The 8,703-nt window shown below is 37.0% G+C and overlaps 1 long non-coding RNA gene across 1 annotated transcript; it reads left to right on the top strand.

The window, feature by feature from the left end:
* The first annotated feature begins 7,958 nt into the window (after positions 1–7,958).
* LOC147488782 (uncharacterized) lies at positions 7,959–8,453 on the top strand. The gene is made up of 3 exons (XR_015200766.1): positions 7,959–8,058; positions 8,149–8,232; positions 8,318–8,453. It is a non-coding gene; the product is annotated as an uncharacterized LOC147488782 (long non-coding RNA).
* The last annotated feature ends 250 nt before the right edge of the window (positions 8,454–8,703 follow it).

Below are 8,703 nucleotides of genomic sequence, written 5' to 3'. Positions count from 1 at the left end.
GACATTCTAGCATCTGATCTATAAAGGGTAATTGAAAATGATCCTTTTGTGTCATGGCATTTAAACGCCTGTAATCAATACAGATCCTTCATTTCATAGGACCATGTGTGGCAACATATTCACCCTTGGCATTACGTACCATTGTAATCCCTGATTTTTTTGGAACTACATGAATGGGACTGACCCATTTGCTATCAGAGATTGGATATATGATACCCGCATCAAGTAATTGTAAGACTTATTCCCCGACCACTTCTTTCATGGCCAAGTTCAAATGACACTGAGGTTCGTGAGAAGTCTTTGCGTTATCCTCCAAATGGATACGGTGAGTGCACACATTAGGGTCAATTCCCTTAATATCGGCTAAGGACCAACCAATCACAGAGCGATGTTCCTTAATCACCCTGATTAAACGTGTCTCTTTCTCCTTAGATAATAGAGAAGATATAATTACTGGATGGCTACCATCCGGATCAAGTTGAATATATTTTAACTCAGGAGGAAGAGGTTTAAGTACTGGGGTGGTTGGTATGTCAATAAAAGCTTCTGGGGTGTCCTCATCTTGAGTAATGAATACTTGCTTAGGCAGCAGGTCTTCAAACTCTGTATATGGAGCAACCGAAGGTTCTACGATTTGTGTAGACTCGAAGATGGTGTTGACTTCTTGTACGTAGGAGTCATCGACAAAATTTGAACTTCCAAAAGAAAGGAATTTATGCATATGGTTTTCTGGAAATGTGTTATTAAAGTAATCTTGCGCTAAGCTCTCGATCATGCTAATCTCTCCATCTATAGACGAATCTGGATATTGTTTCATCATTTTAAAAACATTTACCTTAACCGAAAGATGGCCAAAAGACAAGGACATCGAACTATTTCGGCAGTTTATAAGCGCGTTGGCAGTTGCCAAAAATGGACACCCTAAGATGATCGGAACAGAGTCATTAACGACTTCTGTATCGAGGATAACAAAATTAGCAGGATAGTAGAAATCCTGGACCTTAACTAGCATGTTTTCAACCACACCCTTAGAATACTTAATAGACCTATCCGCTAATTGCAACGTCATTTGAGTAGGTTGCATCTCTTGTAGACCTATTTGTTTGTATAAATAATACGGGAGTAAGTTGACACTTTCCCCTAGGTCTAATAAAGCGGTGGTCGTGTGAGAATCTCCTAAGGTGCATTGTACAGTATGACGACCAGGGTCCTTGTACTTCACAATTCCATTATGTTCTGTTAAAGTTGGAAATTGTTGAGTTAGAAAGGCGTCTTTAGGAATATTTGTCCTACGCCTAGTAGTGCACAACTCCTTAAGAAACTTAGCGTGGTGAGGTAATTTTTTAATTTCTTCGAGAAATAGTAGGTTAATCGTTAGATTCTTGAATACTTCCCTAATCTCATCAAAGTTTGTATCTCTATTTAACATAGCTAATTTCTGGGGAAACAGTGGTGTCTCTCTATGCTTAGCATATGGTTCAACTAGATGTCTAACCTTTGCTTTTTGTTTCTTAGGTTGTGGTTTAACTGGTACCTCTACAGGGGTAGGCTATTCAATTTCCATTTCAGTATCTAGTTCAATCTCCTGTGTAGGGACTACTTGTGGGATAACTATAGGCATAGTTACATTGTTGTCAACCACTCTACCAGAACGGAGAGTGGTGATGGCATTTAGCTCACCTACGTTTACATTTCCCGTACTAGTATTACCGTTCACCTCGAAGGCTGTGTTTGGTGTTTTAGGATTAGGTATCGCTTGTCCTGGAAACACACCTTTGGGTTGTACTTTCTCTTGAGCTAGCTGTTGTAAGGAAAGTTGGATGGCTTGCAAAATCTGTTGTTGAGATTGCATAAAGGTATCGAAACGATCCGGGTGTGGAAGAGTGTTAGCTATAGGTTGTGTGACAGGAACTATGTCACGTTGATTATTTATGGGTGGGTTGTGATAGTTATTATTATTAACCGGAATGATACCTCGATTTGCATTATAATTATTATTGTTATAATTATTATAATTACCCTGACCTTGTGCTTAACCTTGTCGTGGTTGCGCTTGGTTGTTATAATTATTATAATTACCCTGACCTTGTCCTTGTCGTGGTGGAGGTTGGTTATAATTGTTTGCTTGCCTAACATTTTGATTATTAAATCTCGGAGTTGTTACTTGTTGATTATTTCTCCAACTGAAGTTGGGGTGTTGTCTCCAAGGGTTAGGAATAGGATAACTATTAATTGAGCAAACGTTATCTTGTTGTAATGTTTGTTGTTCGTGAACGAAAAGGACAATAGAGTCGGGTGCTCTCGGACTCAAACAGAAATTACATAGGTTGGAGTTGACATTCATGACGGGGATAGGTTTTTGTTGGACAGAAATAGCCTATACCTTTTTAGTTAGAGATTCGATTAAATTTTTAAGTTCTGGATCGGGTTTCATCTCAAACATACCAGCGACTTTAGCTGTTGTAGAAGAACTAGCGGAACGGGAGATATCATCACTACCCCCCCCCAATTATTATTCCGCTTAGTCTGATATTCTAAAAGTTTATAAGCCTCCGAGGCTCCTTTACTTAAGAAACTACCCCCATTCATTATGTCAAGGACTTCTTTATGGTGGTGTAGAAGTCCTTTGAAAAAGGCATGAACTAACATGTCTTTCGCGAGGTTATGGTGTGGACACTCTATAAGTAGATCGGTGAAACGATTCCAAGCCTTTGAAAATGATTCATGAGGATTTTGTCGAAAGAAATGAATCTTGGAAAGCATTTCATCGGTCTTCAGTGGTGGATAAAAATGTTCCATGAATAGTTGAACAAGTCTAGCCCACGAGTCTACAGAATTAGGCGCTTGGGCAGTTAACCAAGACGCTGCCTTATCGGCTAAGGTGAAGGGAAATACCTTTAGTTTAATTTGTTCAGCACCTACTGTAGGATGGTGGAATGTAGTAAGGACTTGGTCAATCCTACGCCTGTTCTGATAGGGCTTTTCATGGTCTAATCCATGAAAAACGGGTAACAAATTAAATATATTTGGGGGGATTCGGAAATCCCCATTGGGTCTGATAGAACAATGCAAGATTTAGGGTTATCAGTCAAGGCTTTGTAAAAGTCAGAGAGAGGAGACTCTCTTTCTTCAGACATTACTTTAGGTGGTGTGTGTGGTATGCTAGCTAGAAGTGTAGTGAGTGGTATACTAGAAAGACTTGTTTGTTGTCATTGTCGGTTAATTACGTTAGGTATTTTTCTTCGGCCCGACCTTAATTTCATGCAAGGCTAAGACCAATATTAATGAAACACAACAACACTCCAAACAATCCTGATATGCTAGTATGAACCTCTAACAGAAGATGCGAGGTGTGGAAGAAAAGAGTACCTGAAAGCCTCCTTGCTTCACTTATGAACAGCATCTTGTTTACGCATGCTCAGTGTATATAACAAGTTTGAACACTGAAAACTTTGAAAGAAATGGAAGTTTGAAACAAACCTATGGAAATCGGGCAGTTTCAGCAGAGGGCGTGGGTGCGCTCAGAATATGCCTAGGCAGGGAGCAGGTCGCGCTCAGGCAAAATGTAGGATTCCAGGCATGTGGGCGCATGTGGCACTCCAAGTTGGCCTTGGTAGGGCGCAGGTGGCGCTCAGCCAAAGGGTGGGATTCCAGCATGTGGGCGCAAGTGCGCTCCGAGTAATTTTTCGTGGAAACTTGCAAGGCTGAAACAGACAACCACAATGAGAATCCAAATAAGGGTGGGTGGGTTATAGGACTTTGAAAAACTATCAAGTCTACAGAAAATAATACTAAAGAGTACTAAAATGGCAGCAACGCCATTTGATAAACGTAAAATTGAATAATTTACCTACGAAATGAATGATGAAACTCAAAACGCAAGTGAAACTAAACTTAATTACGCGTTGCTATCAAAGATTTCTATACTCTCAATTCTATCGAAATAGAGTGGAGTAAAAAGTTCGTTCCACTCTTAGTTCTTTAGCATTCAAGTTTCCTAGATTGACTAATCTATTCAAAGTCTAATGAGAGCAATGGTGGGAATTATACTACGATGTGAATTAAAACTAGACGTAATATAAAGATTATAACTTTATTAAATTTAACTAAACAATAATTGAATTCTAAATTAATAACTAAGAATTGAATAACAACAACTGAAATTAGATCTAACAATTTTAAATGACAAAATCGAAATGAACAAGAAATAACTATTTTATTTATCTAATCAATGAAGAACTATGATTCAAAGAATTAATCTAAAACAATGTATGAAACTAATTAATTTAACTAATTGAATTCAAAAACTAGATCTACAAGCTATTTTAATGGCTATTTTCTATTCTAGATTCTCTAACTATATATTTCTTAAGAGCTAAGTCTTGTTTTATGTAAAGGAGGAGACCAGATCCACAATTTCGTGCATGGGCTGAGGAGCCATGTTTTGGGCCGGAAAATTGAGCCCAAAGCCCAATTTCTCTAGTCCACAGAGCCCGTTTCAACTGGCTTTGACTTTAGCAGACTTTTCGTCCACTTTTGCTCCTCTGATTGGGTCAAGGCTTGGACCATTGGAAATCTCTTTCTGAGCCGGTCGTTTTAACGTAAGGTAGGCCCAAATCCGAGGCTTGAGTCCAAAGATATGGTCTTCGGAAATTCTGCTGACTTGTGCACTATTTCTGCCCGTGTTGACTTTTCAGCTTTTGACCGGGCTTTATAAAGACTTTGTCTCCTTGAATCTTGGCCTTTATCACAGAACTTCTTAGCAACCAACCCTTTACTCCTTTATATCGCCAAAGTGGCACGTTTCTACACATAATTAAGTTCCATGCCTAAAATACATAAAAACACGTAATTAGCATGCATTAACTCTTATTTATTACTCGCATAATTGGTCTAAAAGTAGTATTATTAAGGGCTTAAAACTACAGTTTTGGGCTCTTATCAGTAACTTTCAAGAACAATCATTGGGCTTTATTAACATATTTTCTTTTGTTTATAAACTAATTCATTATTAACTGTTGAGAAAGTCTGGGAACCAAAAAAGTGTTATTGACTATTGGACTGTGCAGTGTGCACTATGGGCCAAATCGTCTCACTAGCATAGACTGGTAATACATTTGGATTGGATCAACATAAATACTATGGTTGTAGAATCCTATTTATAATAGAAAATGTTGTAGTTTGGAAGTCATCTTTAACTTCATGCAAAACAACTTAAGCGATATGAAAATGCAAAATGGCTTCAGCTATATGGAAAAGCTTAAAGATTAGGACTGATATGAACTATGAAGCAACACTTTCTTTGCCACTTTAGATTAGGAAGTGTTTATTAGAACTCTCTATTTATAAGTCCTTGAATTAGAAACATGAGTGGGAAGACATACAAATGTGAGTGGTGAGTAAAGGAATATAGGATCTTAAAAAGTAAGAGTCGAAAAATTCAATTAACCATAGAGAACATCTTTACAAAAATTCAACTTGTTTGACAATTTTTAACATTGGCGAAAGATGATTCCAAAAACTAGACATTTCTGGACCGTTAGATATTTTTTCAAAAGTGGACAACAATTTTTTATCTAAGTTAGAGGATATCAAATGAGTTGAATTTTTGTAGAGATGTTCTTTATGGTTAGTAGATTATATGCACAAAAGATTAGGTTTTAAATCATTTTGTAGGCGAAGTTGTGGTTGTTTTAGATTTGATACTTATTTAAGGTCCTTTTAGGAGCCGGGATGATATATATATATAATGACCCGGATTTTTAGTAACGAGTATTCTGGTCATTTTCATTCTATTTCAATATTTATGTAAGAAATTACGCGTTTGACTTGTCTTGTTATAATTAATTTGATGTAGACTGGTGTAGTTGTATTTGACACGAATAAATTGTTAATTGTTTGCACAATTAGTTGATGTGTAGTTACTACCTAGGGTGAATTTATTATTTATACCATTAATTGGAATCCTATTGGCGGAGGTGTAACATTTATATATTTAGTGGGGTTTGATATGAATTTTGATATGGATGTGGATAGTTGTTTGAATTGGGCTTTTGTGTGGGCTTGGGTAGGAATATCTGTGCATATTCTATTAAATTGGGCCGGTTAAATTATTAGACTTGCTATATTACCCTGGACATGTTTTTTTAGTGTGCATGTTATATTGCACTGGGCCTATTGTATATTGGGCCTGCTATAATATTTTGTGCTTATTCTTAGTTTAATCGCACGATTTGGTGAGAAGTTAAGGGTGGAAACACCTCATGGGTTGAGATGAACCATGAGCTGGTCCAGGGAACATGATTTCTTAAAAGGGTAATTGCCTGAATCGGCCATGACAAAAGCACATTGTGCTCCAACCGGCCATGCCTTCTAATTTTGACTTTTTCAACGGGTTTTTGACCCTTTTGCCCTTCCTTACAACACTCTCTTTCCTCCTGCCACACTCTCTCTCCTCTGCAACACACTCTCTCTCCTCTTGTACTTCTGATGTTGACATGCACAGTGATAATTATCCGTTAGATTCTCTTAGCGATACGTACTAGCGATTAATGAGCGTTGGATTTCAACCCAGCAAAAATGAAAACGGACTTTAGCTATTGTGGGATCAGGAACCAGCAACTTATGGATCTACTATCAACAACTTTTACATTGTTTTTGTAATTTATAGACGAGACAATATTTACCTCGTTTTTTGTGACAACCTCAAAAAGTTTTTACAAAGCTCCAAAACTACACTTTTTTTTGGGTTCTTCTTTTTTGGTCCTCTACTCTGTCTTCTCCTTTTCGATTTTTCTAAAGATTGTGATGGATGAAAAGAACTCAAACCTTGATAATGGTCAGTTTTGATATTTGTTTAGTTGTCTTTAGTGTTGGTTTGTTTCTATGTAGGTTTATGTTTCGGTTTGCTTCTTTGTAGTTTTACGTAGAAGTGTGAGTGTTTTTTTATAAGGTTTCCATGGTTGTTTACCATTTCCAAGTTGATTTTGTTGTCATAGTTATGGTATTTATACAAAGGTTATACAATGTCATAAATGTAGAACAATAAATAAAAGAACTTTACTGTTGTTTTATTAAAAGCTCATACTTTTTATTGTGCTAACTTTGTATTTTTGCAGGTTCATTCGATATGTTTATTTATTATGATGGCGAGATGAAATCTGACAAGCATGGTGTGATGAAGTATTTAAGGGGTGAGGTGAAATTGAGAGTGTTTGATGTGGATACTCCCTTTGAAGGATTCATGTGTCTTGTTAAAGCTATGTCATCGCGCATAAGATTGGGTTTTTAGTTAGGTATTTGATGAACAAGTCCCCTTGTAGAATCGATAAAGAAACCGACTACTTGAACATGATTAAGAAGCAGAATAAGACTCCAACGAAAGCAATGAAAGTTTGGGTTATCAATGAAGCAATCGTCATCACATCATGTGGTATGGGAGTAGGACAAATTAGAAGATCAAGTCCTGGACAACCCACTGTGAAGAACAACAAAGTTTGTACTGAGCTGTTTAAAAAAGATAGTGTTACTCCTGGAAAAGTTGGTGGACAACCTAGAGTGCAGAATAAACTAGTTAATAGTGAGCTATTTAAACAAGAAATGGTTAGAAGTGCAAGTCCTAGATCAAGTTATGGAATTCCTAGTACGAAGAAGAAACAAGTTTGTAGTGAGCCGTTTAAACCTTATCTGCCAAAGAGTGCTTGTGCTAGATCAAGTGGTGGAGAACATTGTATTAAGAAGAAACTCAATGAAGAAATTCCAATAACTGATTCTCTAAGGAAACAATCTTTTTTGAAAGAAAAAGTGCTAGCTCGACAGAAATATTCTTTCAATCAATTTAAACTTGTGGACGAACCAATAGGTAAATCACTAATTTTATTTTAGTTATTCTTAGTTCTAGTAAATGGTTTGGTTGCTGACGGTTATAAACGTTGTGTTCCCCAGAAAGTCTGCTAGAACAACCTTCAAATGCAACTCGTCAATTGCAAGATGTGGAAAATGTAAATGTCGTTGAAAATGTCCCACACAGCTTGGAGACGTTCGAAAAGGTCATGGCAGGTGAGGGATAGGGAACAAGTAGTACACTTGTAAATATGTTAGTTACGCATAAATGTATGTTCAATTACTCACATTTAGTAACCGTTTTAGATTTGTTCCCAAAGGGAAGCTCAAGTGCAGTTGGTAGTTGCAAATCAATAGAAGAAAGGATACCTCTTGCAATTGTCATTGAAGGTGAGCAGTATAAACATTAAAGGGGATAATTATAGTTTGAGTCACTGATAGTCCGTGCACTAATGGCTTACCTATTATAATGCAGAGGATGATCCCACTGGTATTGAAGATGCTGATCAACCAGACTATGAAGAGTTTGATTCTCAAAATCTATATGGAGATACAGCTGACATTCCTGAAGAATACATATTTTCCAGTCCTCGAAGTAATGAGGAGGTTGAATTTCAAAATAAATATGAAGATGAAGTTCAAATACTAAATGATTTAGTTGATACAGCTGACATTCCTCAAGAAAACATAATCGGCAGTTCTCGAAGTAATGAGGATGTTGAATTTCAAAATGAATATGAAGATGCTGTTACGGGTGAAGTTGTGGTAGTTGATGATGATGAAGATGATCAAGTTGAAGAATACGATCGTGATGATGGAGATATATGGTCGACTCCGAATTGAAGTCAAGAGTATTTGTGG

Source organism: Coptis chinensis, chromosome 7, assembly GCF_015680905.1.
Source record: "Coptis chinensis isolate HL-2020 chromosome 7, ASM1568090v1, whole genome shotgun sequence".
Lineage (NCBI taxonomy): Eukaryota > Viridiplantae > Streptophyta > Magnoliopsida > Ranunculales > Ranunculaceae > Coptis > Coptis chinensis.
Note: the sequence above shows the minus strand (reverse complement) of the source record. Positions and strands in the feature narration are given on the sequence as shown.